The sequence below is a fragment of the Saimiri boliviensis genome, chromosome 5 (genome assembly GCF_048565385.1).
Source record: "Saimiri boliviensis isolate mSaiBol1 chromosome 5, mSaiBol1.pri, whole genome shotgun sequence".
Classification (NCBI taxonomy): Eukaryota; Metazoa; Chordata; class Mammalia; order Primates; family Cebidae; genus Saimiri; species Saimiri boliviensis.
Genome location: NC_133453.1, coordinates 68,475,388 through 68,493,419, shown reverse-complemented (window position 1 = coordinate 68,493,419; position 18,032 = coordinate 68,475,388). Strand labels below are relative to the sequence as shown.

The 18,032-nt window shown below is 44.3% G+C and overlaps 1 protein-coding gene across 1 annotated transcript in view; it reads right to left on the bottom strand.

The window, feature by feature from the left end:
- The window catches only part of TLK1 (tousled like kinase 1), a 304,401-nt gene extending 304,274 nt beyond the window's left edge, over nucleotides 1-127 (bottom strand). Inside the window, exon 1 of the mRNA XM_074399482.1 lies at nucleotides 110-127. The gene's annotated coding sequence lies outside the window, so the exon portion shown is untranslated. The remainder of the gene's footprint in view (nucleotides 1-109) is intronic.
- Between the last annotated feature and the right edge of the window lie 17,905 nt (nucleotides 128-18,032).

Here is an 18,032-nt window from a genome sequence, read left to right as displayed (position 1 = left end):
AAAATCTGCTTTAAATCTGTTAAAAATTAGTTTCTGGGATGAAAATGAAGAATATGAGTGAATACGTAAACGTTTACATAGCTTTACAGAGAGACCTTCATCTACTCACCTGTGATCACAAAAAGCAAAGCATGTCCTCAGGCGAAGTGAGACTCAGCTGTCAGGGAAGGCTCACTATTCTTAAACCCACTTTTGATGATGATAGCTTCTGGCTGGGCTCTCTGAAAGAACAGAGGAAAACGGAGGCCAGCTGTGGTGGCTCATGCCTTTAATCTCAGCACTTTGAGGGCCAAGGTGGGCAGATCATTTGAGACCGGGAGTTCGAGGCCAGCCAGGCCAACATGGTGAAACCCCAACTCTATTAAAAATACAAACCTACAAAAAATTAGCTGGGCATGGTGTCCTGTGCATATAATCCCAGCTACTCAGGAGGCTGAGGCAGGAGAATTGCTTGAACTTGGGAGGTGGAGGTTGCAGTGAGCTGAGGTTGCACCACTTCACTCCGGCCTGGGTGACAGAGCAAGACCCTGTCTCAAAAAAAAAAAAGGAAAAACATAGGAAAATACTGAAGAAAATTTAGAAGTCACAGATTGATGGGGCTACCAAAGTCGTTTTGGTTTTGGGGGCTGATATGTCATGGCCACAGGGTTGATTTGCACGGCATATGTAAAAGTATCATGTGCTCACTTTAGGGCACTGTGAGTCTCTGGGGGCATCAACCAAACATCGCACCAGCAACCAAGGTGATGGTGATGGCCGATCCCATTGGTGCTCTGCAGCTGGGCCTTCAGCAGCAGCAGGAAGCAGCACCAGCTCTGGGCACTGGGACAGGAGCACAACTCTCACATGAGACTTGGTTGGAAGCCCTGGACACTATTTAATAGAGGTTAAGAGAGCTGTTGAGACACACACCCTAGGGACTAAGGAAATAGAAAACAAGAGAAATATAAAGAATCAGAGAGGACAACTTTTAGGGGAGAAATTGCTGCTACATACAATCTGTAATTTCACAGTAATAGTCATATATTAAGGTTAAGACCTACTCAAATTTAATAATCTGACTGTTTTTCACAACTGTAAACCAGCTCACAATCTATGGTATTCTCCATGATATTTTTCTCTTAGTCACAACTCAGTGGTTCTCTAGCCTGGCTAACCATAAACATTTCCTAGAAAATAAGAAACATCATCCATACAGAGGAAAAAACAAACAAAAACACATACACAAAAACGAAAAATCATAACAAACACCAATGCCTAGGCCTTCCATAGATGGATAAAATCAGAATCTGGAGGTGGATCATAGGAATAAGTAGGTTTGCTTGTTGTTGTTTTTAGAGAGACAGGGTCTTACTCTGTTGCCTAGGATGCAGTGCAGTGGAGCAATCATGGCTCACTGCAGCCTTGAACTACTGGGCTCAAATAATCTTCCCACCTCAGCCTCCCATGTAACTGGGACTACAGGCACACACCACCATGCTCAACTAATTTTTTTGTAGGGGTAGAGATGGGGTCTTGCTATGTTGCCCAGGCTGTTCTCAAACTCCTGGTCTTAAAGCAGTTCTCATCCTCAGCCTCCCAAAATGCTGGGCATGAGCCACTGTGCCAGGCCAAATCAGTATGTTTTAAAAGCTTCTGAGACTCTTCTAACGAACAGTGAGGGTAGAGACCCACTATTCCAACAAGAGCAGTTAGAAGCTTTCTGGAACAGTTCTAATTTTAATGTACATACAAATCACCTGGGGATGTTATTAAACTGCAGATCTTGATTTGCTAGGTCTGAGTTGGATAATGCAATGCTGAGTTGCTAACAACCTCTCCTGGTGATGCTAATGCTAATAGTTTGCAAACCACCTTTAAGTATAAAAAGGATCCAGGAAAATTAAGATAGGTGATTAATTCCAGAACAGAGGGGCCAGAGACAAGTAACTAACAACAACAACAAAAAAAACCGGCCGGGCGCGGTGGCTCAAGCTTGTAATCTCAGTACTTTGGGAGGCCGAGGCGGGCGGATCACGAGGTTGAAAGATCTAGACCATCCTGGTCAACATGGTGTAAACCCCGTCTCTACTAAAAATACAAAAAATTAGCTGGGCATGGTGGTGCGTGCCTGTAATCCCAGCTACTCAGGAGGCTGAGGCAGGAGAATTGCCTGAACCCAGGAGGCGGAGGTTGCGGTGAGCCGAGATCGCGCCATTGCACTCCAGCCTGGGTAACAAGAGCAAAACTCCGTCTCAAAAAAAAAAAAAAAAAAAAACCCAACTTTTTTTTATCCTAACAAAGGAATATAAAAGAAAGTATATAGAACAGGCGTCCCCAAACTACAGCCCACGGGCCGCATGCGGCCCCCTGAGGCCATTTATCCGGCCCCCCACCACACTTCAGGAAGGGGCACCTCTTTCATTGGTGGTCAGTGAGAGGAGCACAGTATGTGGCGGCCCTCCAATGGTCTGAGGGACAGTGAACTGGCCCCCTGTGCAGAAAGTTTGGGGACGCCTGATATAGAACCTCTTTTAATATGACCCAAATTTTTAACTTGGTCACTGCTATGGTCAGAATGTTTGTATTCCCCTAATATTCATATGTTGAAATCCTAACCCCCAAATCTAATACCAAAGTGATGGTATTAGAAGGCGGGTGGTTGGGAGGTAATTAGATCATGAGAACTAAAGTGTGTCACAAAAAAAGAGTCCTGAAGGAGCTCAGTTGTCCCTTGTACCATGTGAGGACAAGCAAAAAGTGCCTTCTATGAAGTAGGCTCTCACCAGACACCAAATCTACCAGGCCTTTTTTTTTTTTTTTGATAGAGACAGGGTTTCACCATGTTGCCTGGGCTGGTCATGAACTCCTGGGCTCAAGCCATTTGCCCACCTTAATCGCCAAGTTCTGGGATTACAGGTGTGAGCCACCATCACTATATCTGGCCAAATCCTTCAGTGCCTTGATCTTGGACTTCACAACCTCCATAACTGTGAGAAATACATTTCTCTTATTATGGCAACCCAAATGGACTAAGACAGCTACCTCATCTAAATATTCATTAAAGTCAAGGAAATACTATATTGGTAACATGGACATACCAACATTGCCACCTACCTCCCAGGTTTGCTATATGTGACTGTAGTCATGGCATAAGAGTCCAGAAGGGCCTGCTGTGAGTGACACTTCCTAGGACCAAGTTTAGGCTATGCAGTTGGAGGTGACATTTGGATTGAAGTAACAGAGAAGCTGAAGTAACAGGTAAGAAGATGAGCATAAACTCTGAAGGGAGATTTAAGACCATAAAATGGGAAATGAGCACTTTGGTCAGAGGGCAAGAGGCAGCTAGGTGTGGTAGCTCATGCCTGTAAGCCCAGCACTTGGGGATGCTGAGGTGGGAGGACTGCTTGAGGATCTCTTGAGCTGAGCCTAGGAATTTGAGATCAACAAAGTGAGATCCTGTCTCTACAAAAAAATTCTAAAAATTAGCCACGTGTGGTGGTATATGCCCATAGTTTTGCTACTCGGGAGGCTGAGGCAGGAGGATTGGTTGTGCCCAGAGATTTGAGGTGGCAGTGAGCTATAATCACACAACTGCACTCCAGCCTGGGAAAAAGAATGAGGCTCTGTCTAAAAAAAAAAAAAAAAAGCAAGAGGCTGAAGAGACAAAAGGCTCATGCCTGTAATCTCAGCACTTTGGGAGGCCAAGGCGGGCGGATCACCTGAGGTCAGGAGTTTGAGACCAGCCTGGCCAACATGGAGAAACCCTGTCTCTACTAAAAATGCGACGTTACTGCGCGTGGTGGTGCATTTCTATAATCCCGGCTACTCTGGAGGCTGAGGCAGGAGAATCGCTTGAACCCGAGAGGCAAAGGTTGTGGTAAGCCGAGATCACACCATTACACTCCAGCCTGGGCAACAAGAGCGAAATTCTGTCTCAAAAATCAAACAACAAACAAATAAAAATGCCAAACTTGGCCCTCAACGAATGTTGAGGTTTTTCTCCTATGGTGTGCCAGGAGGTCATGCGTAACTCCTTTGCTCCAGGCCCTCTCCACTTGTCCATCACCAAATACAAGGAGTAATGGAAGGGCTGAACTTTCCCAGGTTTGCTTGGCAAAGAGTTGTGATGATCCCAGAGCACACTGCAGGCTGGAGTGTTATCGGAAGGTACTGTAGTGGTAGGAGTCTTGTATTAAGTCCTTCTGGGACTGGGTGACAAGAGTATACACACATACCAGGCAGAGTTCACATGGGCTGGCCATAGTGAGAAGCGGTGGAAGACAGGGTAGTATATATAAAAAGTGGATGACAAGACCAGGGAGCTAGAAACAGAGGGCAGAAGCTCATAGTTTGGAAGGCCAGACTGAACACCGTGCTAGCTGCTTTTTAAAAAATTGTGGTAAAATACACATATCACAAAATTTACCATCTTAACTATTTTAAAGTGCACAACTCAGTGACATTAGTACATTCACATTGTTGTACTACCATCAATATCAGCCATCCACAGAACTCTTTTCATCTTGCAAAACTAAAACTCTGTACCCATTAAGTGATAATTCTCCATTTCCTTGTTGCCCAGCTCTGGAAACCACCATTCTACTTTTCATCTCTATGAATTTCAGGTACTATTCCAGGTAACCCATGTAAATGGAATCATACTGTATATTTTCCTTTTGTGATTGGCTTATTTCACTTGGCATGACATCCTCAAGCTTCATCCATATTGTAGCATGTGGCAGAATTGCCTTCCTTTTTAAGGCTGAATAATATTCCATTTAATGTATATACCACATTTTGTTTATCCATTCATCTGTTGATGGACACTTCGTGCTATTGTTTGAATGTATCCCCAAGTTTATGGGTTGGAAACTTAATTCCCAATTCAACAGTGTTGAGACTTTTAAGAGGTGAGTAGGTCATGAGGGCTCTCGCCTCATGAATGGATTAAAGCAGTTATCACATGAGTGGGCTCCTGATAAAAGGATTAGTTTGACCTCCTTTTCCCCCTCATGCTCTCTTGCCCTTCCACCTTCCATCATGGAATGGCACAGCAAGAAGGCTCTCACCAGATTCAAGCCATTGCCAGTACCATGCCCTTGGACTTCCCAGTTTCCAGAACCATGAGCCAAATACATTTCTTTTCTTTATAAATTACCCAGTATTCTGTTATAGCAACACAAAACAGACTAAAATACTTTCATCTTTTAGCTGTTTTGAAAAATGCTACTACGAACGTGTGTGTACAAATATCTCCTCAGGTTCATGCTTTCAATTATTTTGGGTATATTCTTAGAAACAGAATTCCTGATCCAGGTGTGGTGGTTCATGCCTGTAATCCCAGCACTTTGGAAGGCCAAGGTGGGCAAATCACCTGAGATCAGGAGTTCAAGACTAGCCTGGTAACATCGTGAAACCCCATTTCTACTAAAACTACAAAAAATTAGCTGGGCATGGTGGCGTGTGCCCATAGTCCCAGCTATTTGGAAGGCTGAGGCGGGAGAATCGCTGGAACCCGGGAGGCAGAGGTTGCCATGAGCTGAGATCATGCCATTGCACCACTCCAGCTTGGGCAACAAAAATGAACTCCGTCTCAAAAAAAGGAACTGCTGAGTCATATGATAATTCTATTTTTAATTGTTTTGGGGCCCACAATACTGTTTTCTATAGCTATTGCACTATTTAATATTCTCATCAGCAGTGCACAAGAGTTCCAATTTCAGGCCGGGTGCGGTGGCTCAAGCCTGTAATCCCGGCACTTTGGGAGGCCGAGGCGGGTGGATCATGAGGTTAAGAGATCGAGACCATCCTGGTCAACATAGTGAAACCCCGTCTCTACTAAAAATACAAAAAATTAGCTGGGCATGGTGGCGCGTGCCTGTAATCCCAGCTACTCAGGAGGCTGAGGCAGGAGAATTGCCTGAGCCCAAGAGGCGGAGGTTGCAGTGAGCCGAGATCGTGCCATTGCACTCCAGCCTGGGTAACAAGAGCGAAACTCCGTCTCAAAAAAAAAAAAAAAAGAGTTCCAATTTCTCCATATCTTTGCCAACATTTATTATTTTCTGTTTTTTGGTAGTAGCCATCCTAATGGATTTGAGATGGTATCCTATTGTGGTTTTAATTTGCATTACCCTAATGATTAATGACATTGAGCATTTTTTCATATGCTATGGCCATTTGTATATAATATTTTGAGAAGTGTCTATTCAAGTCCTTTGCCCATTTTAAAATTGAGGGTTTTATTGTGGAGTTGTAAGAGGTTTTTTTGTTTTTTGTTTGTTTTGAGACAGGATCTCACTGTGTCACCCCAGCTAGAGTGCAGTGGTGCCATCACAGATCACTGTGGTGTTGACCTCTCAGGCCCAAACGATCCTCCCACATCAGCTTCAGTAGCTGGGACCACAGATGCACACCACCACGTCCAGCTGATTTTGTCTTTTTGTAGAGACAGGGGTCTCACTATGTTGCCCAAGCTGATGTTCAACTCCTGGGCTCAAGCAACCCTCCCACTTCAGCTTCCCAAAATGCTAGGATTACAGACATAAGCCACCATGCCCACTGTAAGCATTCTTCATACATTCTGGATACTAAACTCTTATCAGATATATGATTTGCAAATATTTTATCCCATTCTGTGGGTTGCCTTTTACTCTGCTGATTGCATCCTTTAACACACAGAAATTTTTAATGTTGATGCAGTCCAACTCTTCTTTTGTTGTCTGTACTTTTGTTGTTATATCCAAGAAATCATTGCCAAACTCGATGTCATGAAATTTGTCCTCCGTTTTCTTCTAAGAATTCTATAGTTTTAGGTCTTAACATCTATGTTTTTAATCTATTTTGATTTAATTTTTGTATCCGGCATAAAGTGGGATTTTTTTTTTTTTTTTTTTTTACCAAAAACCAAAACCAGCTTCCATTTATTGTTGGAGCCCACCCCCTGACGTCCTGGAGAGAGGGGACTCCCAAAGAGCCCTTCTTTCTGGAACAAAATACATCCAACTTCTCTTGCAAGTTGATATCCAGTTTTCTCAATGTTATTTGTTGAAAAAAACTGTCCATTCCCCATTGATTGGGGAAAGGATGGTTTTGGCACCCTTATGGAAATAATTTGACCCTATGTGCAGGGGTTTATTTCCGGACTCCAAAAGGGCTATTTGTTGAGTTTATGTGAGGATCTGGTGATAATTGTGGTAAAGGTGAGTCAGATCAGGTTCTATGCCTGAATGACCACTTTGAGTAAATGATGCATAGCGTGAGGCTTTATGGCAGTCTTTGGCCTATTTTGGGAAATCTTACAAATCTCCAGAAAGCAGCTCAGATCTTATCTTATGACCAGTGGTATGTACTGTGGTGATGCTGAGAGGTGCTGCTAGTATTGTGAGTGGAAGCTCTTTTTTTTTTTTTTTTTTTTGAGACGGAGTTTCGCTCTTGTTACCCAGGCTGGAGTGCAATGGCGCGATCTCAACTCACCGCAACCTCCGCCTCCTGGGTTCAGGCAATTCTCCTGCCTCAGCCTCCTGAGTAACTCGGATTACAGGCATGTGCCACCATGCCCAGCTACTTTTTTGTATTTTTAGTAGAGATGGGGTTTCACCATGTTGACCAGGATGGTCTCGATCTCTTGACCTCGTGATCCACCCGCCTCGGCCTCCCAAAGTGCTGGGATGACAGGCTTGAGCCACCGCGCCTGGCTGTGAGTGGAAGTTCTAAATGCTATGGCAGGAGACACTCTGCATAGAGTTATGGGGTAGCATTATTATTATTATTATTATTTTTTTTTTTTTTTTTTGAGACAGAGTGTCGCTCCAGGCTGGAGTGCAATGGCGCGATCTCTGCTCACCGCAACCTCCGCCTCCTGGGTTCAAGCAATTCTCCTGCCTCAGCCTCCTGAGTAGCTGGGACTACAGGCACGCGCCACCATGCCCAGCTAATTTTTTGTATTTTTAGTAGAGACGGGGTTTCACCACGTTGACCAGGATGGTCTTGATCTCTTGACCTCGTGATCCACCCGCCTCGGCCTCCCAAAGTGCTGGGATTACAGGCTTGAGCCACCGGCCCGGCATGGGTAGCATTATGAAACGTGACTTTGGATGTCAAACAGTAGATGGTACAAAAGCTATACCTTAAGGACCCATTTCACATGCTTTGTTTGGCTTTTACTGGATAGCACATGACTATATTTGTTGTCCTCAGAGGTTCTTGAAAAGAATCTCAAAAATGAGGATACCAACTTATATGCTGGAGTTGGCTAAAGTATGGTGGCCAAATGATAGTGGCCTGCTGGAGCCAAAGATTTAAGTAGGAGGTGCTTACCACATTTCAAACAAAAGGGCATCTATCCTGAACTGCAGGCATCTAAAGAGCAGAGGCTCATTTCATAAGCCACTTGCATTTTAGTATTCTCAGTATGCAGCACAGTTTCTGGCACACAGTAGATGCTTAATAAGCATTTGATGATCTGAATTAAACATAAGCCAAAGAAACAGCAATGACTTTCTTAAATAAGAAAACTCAACTTTTCAGTTAGCAAGTTTCTTAAGGCTAATTTAAATTATTTATCCTGTAGGAGGAGTCTATTTCTCCTTCTCTCCTCAAAAGAGACAAAGAGGCAGACTTGACCACCATCTGTATTAATCAAGTTTCTCCAGAGAGATAGAACCAAGAAGAGCGGGAGAGGGGGAGGGAGAGAGAGAGAGAGAGAGAGAGAGAGAGAGAACCAGAGCCAGAGAGAGAAGCTGAGAAAGAAGAGAGGACTTATTAGCGGCATTTACTCACAGAATTATGAAAGCTGAGAAGTCCCATGATAGACCATCTGCAAACAGGAGACCCATGGAAGCCAGTGGCATGGCTCAGTCAAAGTACGAACATCTCGGCACCAGGGAAGCCAGTGGTGTAACTCTCAGTCTGAGGCTGAAGGCCTAAAAACCAGAGGCGCTGCTGGTGCAAGTTCCAGAGTCCAAAGGCCAGGGAACCTGGAGCCCAAAGGCAGAAGAAGAGGGTGTCCCAGTTCCAGGAGAGAGAGAAAATTCACCTTCCCTCTACCTTATTCTATTTAGGCCACCCACATTGAGGGCAGATCTTCTCCACTCAGTTCACTGACTTACCTCAATCTCCAGAAATAATGCTTTACCAGTTATTTAGCTATTGCCGTGTAGACACCTAAAGTTAACCATCATGTTATCCTTTGTTAAAAAATAATCTATGAATAATGGTATTAATTACCACTTCTTAAGCACCAGTTATCTCCAGGCATCATACCTAGCATTTGATGTGCATTATATCTAGTCCTTGCAACACTTTGCAGGTAGGCATTATTTCCATTTTGTAGTTCAGTGCATTGAAGCTTGGGAGATTCCAAGTGTCTCACTTAGGGTCACAAAACCAGCACTAGTGAAGTTAGGATTTATATCCAAAATGGGTCCCATGTTTCTTCTCTGAGAACCCTTTTTGCCTGTTTCTACCTGGGAACTATCATTTTCATCTTCTAGTATGCTTTTATTTGAGGGTAAACCCATTTTCTTCAGCCTCTAATCATGGTCCCTATAAACAAATCATTAACAATCTTTTCTCCATCTCTGGCCTTTTCCCAAGTTCTCTATGTTCCTTAACTTTGGCATCAGTCCAGCATTGACAATATCATTCAGTGTGACACATCACACACACACACATACACACACACACACACACGTGTGTATGCATTGTGATGTCAACAAAAGAATACAACCGTCTCCCTTTCCGTGTTAAGTCAGCACAGAAACTATTTTGTATCTACTCAAATATTCACAGAAAGTCAATTTTTTTAGAATGTGAACAAATAAAAGGAACAAACAGTACATGGACCCCTGGTGAGAGCTAGGTGGTGAGATGCTGAAGAGCCATTGACAGTGCATCTCTGAGCAGACTACTCAGCAAATAGCCAAGGGACAAAGCAGAGTGCACCCCACACTACTCCAGACTTGGTCTATGTGGCATATGCTTTACCCAGCACTTATAAAAGGTTTAGGTAATTTCCACTCCTGTTCTCTCCTGCCATGTGGAGGGACAGCAATTGATTTAAGACTGCCAGCCTCTTTAGAGCCACCGTCCTCATTCCTGGGAGAGATGGAGTGATTTATATAATCAGTGAATGTCAGCAGTGACTTAGGCTTGTTTAATTCAGCTCTTCTTTGCTCTTTCTGTTGGAGGAAAGTGTGCTGAAATAGGCCTCAAAGGGGTAAGGCCCCCTATGGAGAGTTCTGTGGCTGTCTAGCTGTAAGTCTTGATTCTGGGGTTCAGCATTAGGAAGAAACTAATTCCTTGCACCCAAAGCCAATTTTTTCCAGCACCAGCTTCATCATTAATTGAGCTGAGGCCGGGAGCGGTGGCTCAAGCCTGTAATCCCAGCACTTTGGGAGGCCGAGGCGGGTGGATCACGAGGTCAAGAGATCGAGACCATCCTGGTCAACATGGTGAAACCCCGTCTCTACTAAAAATACAAAAAATTAGCTGGGCATGGTGGCGCGTGCCTGTAATCCCAGCTACTCAGGAGGCTTAGGCAGGAGAATTGCCTGAACCCAGGAGGCGGAGGTTGTGGTGAGCCGAGATCGCGCCATTGCCCTCCAGCCTGGGTAACAAGAGCGACACTCTGTCTCAAAAAAAAAAAAGAAAAAAAAAATTGAGCTGAATTTTTTTTTTTGAAACAGAGTCTTGCTCTGTCACGCAGGCTGGATGGTGCTATCTCGGCTCACTGCAACATCTGCCTCCCAGGTTGAAGCAATTCTCCTGCCTCGACCTCCTGAGTAGCTGGGATTACAGGCGCACACAATTGCGTCCAGCTAATTTTTGTATTTTTAGTAGAGACGGGGTTTTGCCATGTTGCCCAGGCTGGTTTTGAATTCCTGACCTCAGGTGATCTGACCGCCTCAGCCTCCCAAAGTGCTGGGATTACAGGTGAGAGCCACCGAGCCCAGCCTGAGCTGACATTTTAATCTCCATTTATTGACACCTTAATCTCTCTGATTGGTGTAAAACTTGGGCAGAGAACATAGGGATATTATTTACTGGGTCTCTCTCAAACCTCACTGGATGGCAGTGACTCCCCATTGTGGTCTTCTTGTCTAGTAGACTATTGTGGTCTGTATTCTTTGCTTGCCTTCTGTTTATTTCCTCAGAGGGGGAGAGTAACTCTTGAATCACTTGGTGACTCTGTTATACTAATACCTAATCAGTTCCCTTAGTTTCCTTACACAAGACAGGAGTCAGATCTTTCTCCTTCACTGAGGAATGAGGGTGATCTTCTGGTTGGCCAATGTCTCCTTCCCCTTTACATCCCTGGGTATATTTCTCCTAAATCTGTGCTGCATCTTTCCAGATTTACGAAGCATCAACAAACTCATGCTTTGTGACATCATGATAGAAAACAAACTCCAAGGGCTCTGGAATCAAACAAAGAATCAGATAGGCCGGGCGCGGTGGCTCAAGCCTGTAATCCCAGCACTTTGGGAGGCCGAGGCGGGTGGATCACGAGGTCAAGAGATCGAGACCATCCTGGTCAACATGTGAAACCCTGTCTCTACTAAAAATACAAAAAAACTAGCTGGGCATGGTGGCGCGTGCCTGTAATCCCAGCTACTCAGGAGGCTGAGGCAGGAGAATTGCCTGAGCCCAGGAGGCGGAGGTTGCAGTGAGCCGAGATGGCGCCATTGCACTCCAGCCTGGGTAACAAGAGCGAAACTCCGTCTCAAAAAAAAAAAAAAAAAGAATCAGATAAAGGCAAGTCACTGCTCTTCCAAACAGTGTCAAGAAAAAAGTGTCTTATGCAGGGAAGTTTAACTTTCCCTCTGAAGGTTCAATAAGTGAGTCATCCCACTGAAATAAACTGACAATAAATTAACAGGAGAAAAGCTTACAAATTTATTAGCTTGCATAAGCATGGTGCCACATAAAATATGAGACTCAAGGAAGGGCAAAATGGAGCTTACATAGCTCCCTCTTCACAGAAGAGAGGGAGATAAAAGAATATAGGTTATTTTGAGGGATAATGATATGGTTTGGCTGTGTCCCTACCCAAATCTCACCTTGAAATGTAATAATCTGGGCCAGGTGCAGTGGCTTACACCTGTAATCCCAGCACTTTGGGAGGCCGAGGTGGGCAGATCATGAGGTCAGGAGTTCAAGACCAGCCGGGTCAACATGGTGAAACCCTGTCTCTACTAAAAACACAAAAATTAGCTGGCCATGGCACACGCCTGAAATCCTAGCTACTCAGGAGGCTGATACAGGAGAATCACTTGAACTCAGGAGGTGGAGGTTGCAGTGAGCCGAGATCGCACCACTGCACTCCAGCCTGGCGACAGAGCGAGACTCCATCTCAAAAAAAAAAAAAGAAAGAAATGTAATAATTCCCACATATCAAGGGCTGGGATAGGTAGAGATATAATTGAGTCATGTGGGCGGTTTCTCCCATACTGTTCTTGTGACAGCAAGTAAGTCTCATGAGATCTGATGGTTTTATAAATAGGAGTTCCCCTGCACAAGACCTCTTGCCTGCTGCCATGTAAGAAATGACTTGGCTCATTTGCCTTTAACCATGACTGTGAGGCCTCCCCAGCCATGTGGAACTGTGAGTCAATCCAACCTCTTCCTTTATAAATTACCCAGTCTCAGGTATGTCTCTATTAGCAGCATGAGAACAGACTGATACAGTAAATTGGTTCCAGGAATGGGGTGCTGCTGTCAAGATACCCAAAAATGTGAAATCAACTTTGGAACTGGGTAACAGGCAAGGTTGGAATAGTTTGGAGGGCTCAGAAGACAGGAAAATATGGGAAAGTTTGGAACCTTCTACAGACTGGTTAAATGGCTTTGACCAAAATGCTGATAATAATACGGACAATAAAGTTCAGGCTGAGGTGGTTTCAGATGGAGAAGAGAAACATATTGGGAACCGGAAGAAAGATCACTCTTGCTATGCAAAAAGTCTGGTGGCATTTTGCCCCTGCCCTAGAGGTCTGTGGAACTTTGAACTTGAGAGACATGGTTTACAGTATCAGTATCAGGTGGAAGAAATTTCTAAGTGACAAAGCGTCAAGAGGAAGCAGAGCATAAAAGTTTTGGAAAATTTACAGGCTAACAATGTGATAGAAAAGAAAATGCCATTTTCTGGGAAGAAAATCAAGCCAGCTGCAGAAATTTGAATAAGTAATAAGGAGCCAAATGTTAGTCACCAAGACAATGGGAAAAATGTCTCCAGGTCATGTCAGAGAGCTTTGCAGCAGTTTCTCCCATCACAGGCCCAGAGGCCTAGGAGGGAAAAATGGTTTCCGGGGATGGGTCCAGGGCCCCCCTGCTGTGCAGCCTTAGGATTTGGTGCTCTGCAACCCAGCTGGTCCAGCTGTGGCTAGTAGGGGCCAAGGTACAGCTGGAACCACGGCTTCAGAAGGTGCAAACCCCATGTGACTTTGCAGCCACATGGTGTTGAGCCTGGAGGTGCACAGAAGCCAAGAATTGAGGTTTTGGAACCTCTGCCTAGATTTCAGAGGATGTATGGACACACAAGTAGAGGTGTGCTGCAGGGGAAGAGCCCTCACAGAGAGCCTCTGTTAGGGCAGTGCAGAAGGATAATGTGGAGTGGGGGCCCCCACACAGAGTCCCTACTGGGGCATGGCCTAGTGGAGCTGTGAGAAGAGGGCCATTGTCCTCCAGACCCCAGAATGGTAGATCTACCAACAGCTTGCATCATGCAGCTGGAAAAGCCGCAGACACTCAATGCCAGCCCATGAAAGCAGCTGGGAGAGAGGCTGTACCCTTCAAAGCCACAGAGGCAGAGCTGCTCAGGACCATGGGAACCTATCCTTTCCATCAGCATGACTTGGATGAGAGACATGGAGTCAAAGGAGATCATTTTGCAGCTTTAAGATTTGACTGCCCTGTTGGATTGCAGACTTACATGGGGCCTGTAACCCCTTTGTTTTGGCCAATTTCTCCCATTTGGAATGGGTGTATTTTTCCAATGCCTGTACCCCCATTGTTTGTAGAAAATAACTAATTTGGAGGCTGGGCATGGTGGCTCACGCCTGTAATCCCAAAACTTTGGGAGGCTGAGGTGGGCAGATCACCTGAGATCAGGAATTTGAGACTAGCCTGGCCAACATGGTGAAACCCTGTCTCTAATAAAAATACAAAAATTATTCTACTCAAGTCTTGATCCAAAAAAAAAAGAAAGAAAAAAAAAATACAAAAATTAGCTGGGCATGGTGGCAGGTGCCTGTGATCCCAGTGACTTGGGTGACTGAGGCAGGAGAATTTCTTGAACGCAGGAGGTGGAGGTTGCAGTGAGGCAATGAGTGGAGATCATGCCATTGCACTACAGTCTGGGTGACAAGAGCTAAACTCCATCTCAAAAAAAGAAAAGAACTAACTTGCTTTTGATTTTACAGGCTCATAGGTAGAAGGGACTTGCCTTGCTTCAGATGAGACTTTGGACTGCGGACTTTTGAGTTAATGTTGAACCGAGTTAAGACTTTGGGGGACTGTTGAGAAGGCATGATTAGTTTTGAAATGTGAGGACACGAGATTTGGGAGGGGACAAAGGCAGACTGATATGGTTCGGCTGTGTCCCCACCCAAATCTCACCTTGAATTGTAATAATCTCCACGTGTGAAGGGTGGGCCAGGTGGAGATAACTGAATCGGGGTGGTTTTCCCTACAATTTTCTCATGGTAGTGAATAAGTCTCATGAGATCTGATAGTTTTATAAATGGGAGTTCCCCTGCACAATTTCTCTTGCCTGGTGCCATGTAAAACATGATTTTGTTCCTTATTCACCTTCTGCCATGATTGTGAGGCCTCCTCAGCCCTGTGGAACTGTGAGTCAATTAAACCTCTTTCCTTTATAAATTACCCAGTCTTGGGCATATCTTTATTTTATTTTGAGACAGAGTCTCCCTCTGTCACTCAGGTTGGAGTGCTGTGGTGTGACTTCAGCTCACTGCAACCTCAGCCTTCCAGTTTCAAGCAATTCTCCTGCCTCAGCCTTCCGAGTAGCTGGGATTATAGGCACACACCACCACACCCAGTTAATTTCTGTATTTTACTAGTAGAGTCGAGGTTTCACCATGTTGGTCAGACAGGTCTCAAATTCCTGGCTTCGGATGATCCACCTTGCAAAGTGCTGGGATTACAGGAGTGAACCACCGCGGCTTGCTGGGTATGTCTTTATTAGCAGCTTGAGAACAGACTAATACAGGCAGTAAATGATTTTTAGGAGAATTGAGTGGACCCAAAGAGCAAACAGTAGTTTGTAAATGATTCTCTTTGAAAACTAAATGGGACCAGAGGACGGATAATAGTCTGGGACAAAGTTTTTTTTGTGCTCTCAGGGAGGTAGCAGTAAATTTCAAAAAAGCAAGAAGCAGAACTTCATTGTGAACAAAGGTTGTCTTATTATGTAGCTAAAGTCTCCCAGGTAACCTCTCAGAACCGCCCTCAGAAAAACAGATGAAAAGTCTGTCTGGGCAAGGTGACTTTTAGTCTTTTCTGGTAGTTAATCTTCCCTGGTTATTTGATGAGATTTCCTAAGGAGGGAAGAAACTAAGAACACTTGTTTTGTTTTGTTTTTTTTTGAGATGGAGTTTTGTTCTTGTTGCCCAGGCTGGAGTGCAATGGCGCCATCACTGCAACCTCTGCCTCCAGGATTCAAGCGATTCTCCTGCCTAAGCCTCCTGAGTAGCTGTAGCTGGGATTACAGGCATGTGCCACCACACCCAGCTAATTTTGTGTTTTTAGTAGAGATGGGTTTTCTCCATGTTGGTTAGGCTGGTCTCGAACTCCCGACCTCAGATGATCTGCCTGCCTTGGCCTCCCTAAGTGCTGAAATTACAGGTGTGAGCTACCAAGCCCAGTCGAGTCCTTGGTTCTGAGGCAGCTTAGGTGGCCTTTTAATTGTCTTTAGTTCAGTGTGCTCGGCATGTTGAAGCACCCACCATCCTTTGGGGCATTGTTTTCTGTTTAATGCTTTTAGTAGCCATTTCTGTGCTACAAAAACACCTGAAAGGGTGTTTCAGGTAAGCAGGAAAAAAGCTCATGGCCTCTAGCTTTCCTATTTCCAAAGCTCAGCTAGCTCTCTTTCTTGGGTTCTTTCTCTGAGCTTAGGCAGGGGACAGTGAAGCCTACAGTCCGGTTTTCTAAGATTCAGCCATAAGTCACTCTTGCTACAATATTCTGTGATCGTGTGTTTTTCTTTGGGTCACTGAAGCAGTATTTGGCTAATCTGCCTTTGAACACTGTCCACTTTCTGTAAGGCCAGAGTGCCGCTTGCTTCTGCTGATAGTCTTCCCTGCAGGTGACTGTTCCTGACTGCGCTTTAGAGGAATGACCAATCCTGGATTCCTCATCACCACAGTGACATAGTGTGCTTCCTCAATTGGACCTTGTCCATGCCAATAGCTTAGTCTTTGTCTGTACCACCATGAATATGGTATTTGTTTTTGTTTTGTTTTGTTTTGTTTTGAGACAGAGTTTCACTTTTGTTGCCCAGGCTGAAGTGTAGTGGTGCAACCTTGGCCTCACTGCAACCTCTGCCTCCTGGGTTCAAGCAATTCTTCTGCCTCAGCCTCCTGAGTAGCTGGGATTACAGTTGCATGCCACCATGCCCAGCTAATTTTTTGTATTTTTAGTAGAGACAGGGTTTCACCCCATCAGGCTGGTCTCGAACTCCTAACCTCAGGTGATCCACCCACCTCGGGCTCCCAAAATCCTCGGATTACAGATGTGAGCCACCACGGCTGGCCAAATATGGTATTTGATTTGACATTTTATATTACAGATTAAGTCCTTAAGAAAGATAACACTTAACCCAGATGTACTTAAGGAGGTTGCGGTGAGCCGAGATTGCGCCATTGCACTCCAGCCTGGGTAAGAAGAGTGAAACTCCATCTCAAAAAAAAGAAAAAAAAAAAAGATCTTTGTCAGTCAGTGCTTCCTACTTTCATTCTACCTATCATTCAACTTTCTTAGCTTAACTATCTTCTTTCTTTTTTTTAAAACCATCTTCTAATGTAAAAAAAAAATGCATTAATATATAAAAGTATAGACTTCAAGTTTAGAAAGTCCGTCTCTTTGGAAAGTTACTGACCTCATAGCAAACTATGAATAAATTCCCCAAAGTAGGATGAACCGAGCAATTTATATCCATATATAAACATAATTATACTATATAGTTACATAACTAGAATAAAATTTAATGTAAATGTGCCAAAAAGGAGAAGAAATCACAGAAGATGTTACAAAACTTACATGAAATAAGAAAATGTTCAACTATGTAATAACCAAAGCTTCTTTAACTTGGCAATCTTGGGAACCTAGAAAGTGAGGTAACCCAAGTCAAATTCCTTTGGTGTCACAGTTCCTCCTGTACTAGGCCAGGTAATTGCCAATGAAATTGGAGTAGGCGTAAGCCCTGGATGTATTGCGTAGCGTGTGAGGTAGTAGGTGAAAAACAGTGAAGAGGTAATTCTTTATGCTCTAGAGCTTCCTCCTGCACATGATCAGCTTCCGCATGAGCTTGGAGGAAAAACAACACTATTAAAATGTCTTCTTAAAAGTTAAAGCTAATTGAGTATGCATTAAAGCTTTGAGAAATGGGAGGAAAAATCTATGAGGACAACGTCAGCTTGCTTATCCAGGGAATGAGCAAAATTTAATTCTCATGCCAGCATGGGGCTGCTGGGCACCCAGCTCCTTTCACTGTGGATAGAAAACAAGTCCCCAAGTTGCTACTGAGCCAAACTTTAAAGGCCAGTCAGGAAATGAGCAGCGATCCCGAATGGGAAAGACTGGATCCATGTTTTTTCCTAAAGTAAACAAAAGATCAGCAAAAGTATTTCCTTGCACTATTTGGCAAGAGAAAGAAGCACCTGGAGAGTGATTTAGGGAGAGAAACCATGGAAGAAATGGGAGTAAAACAAGGAAGGTTATAATGAAGCTTTGTCTCACTAATCTCCAGAGCCCAGGTGTTCTACTAGGAAACAAAGATGCAAATGAAGAGACACTCAGAGAGACTGGTGGAT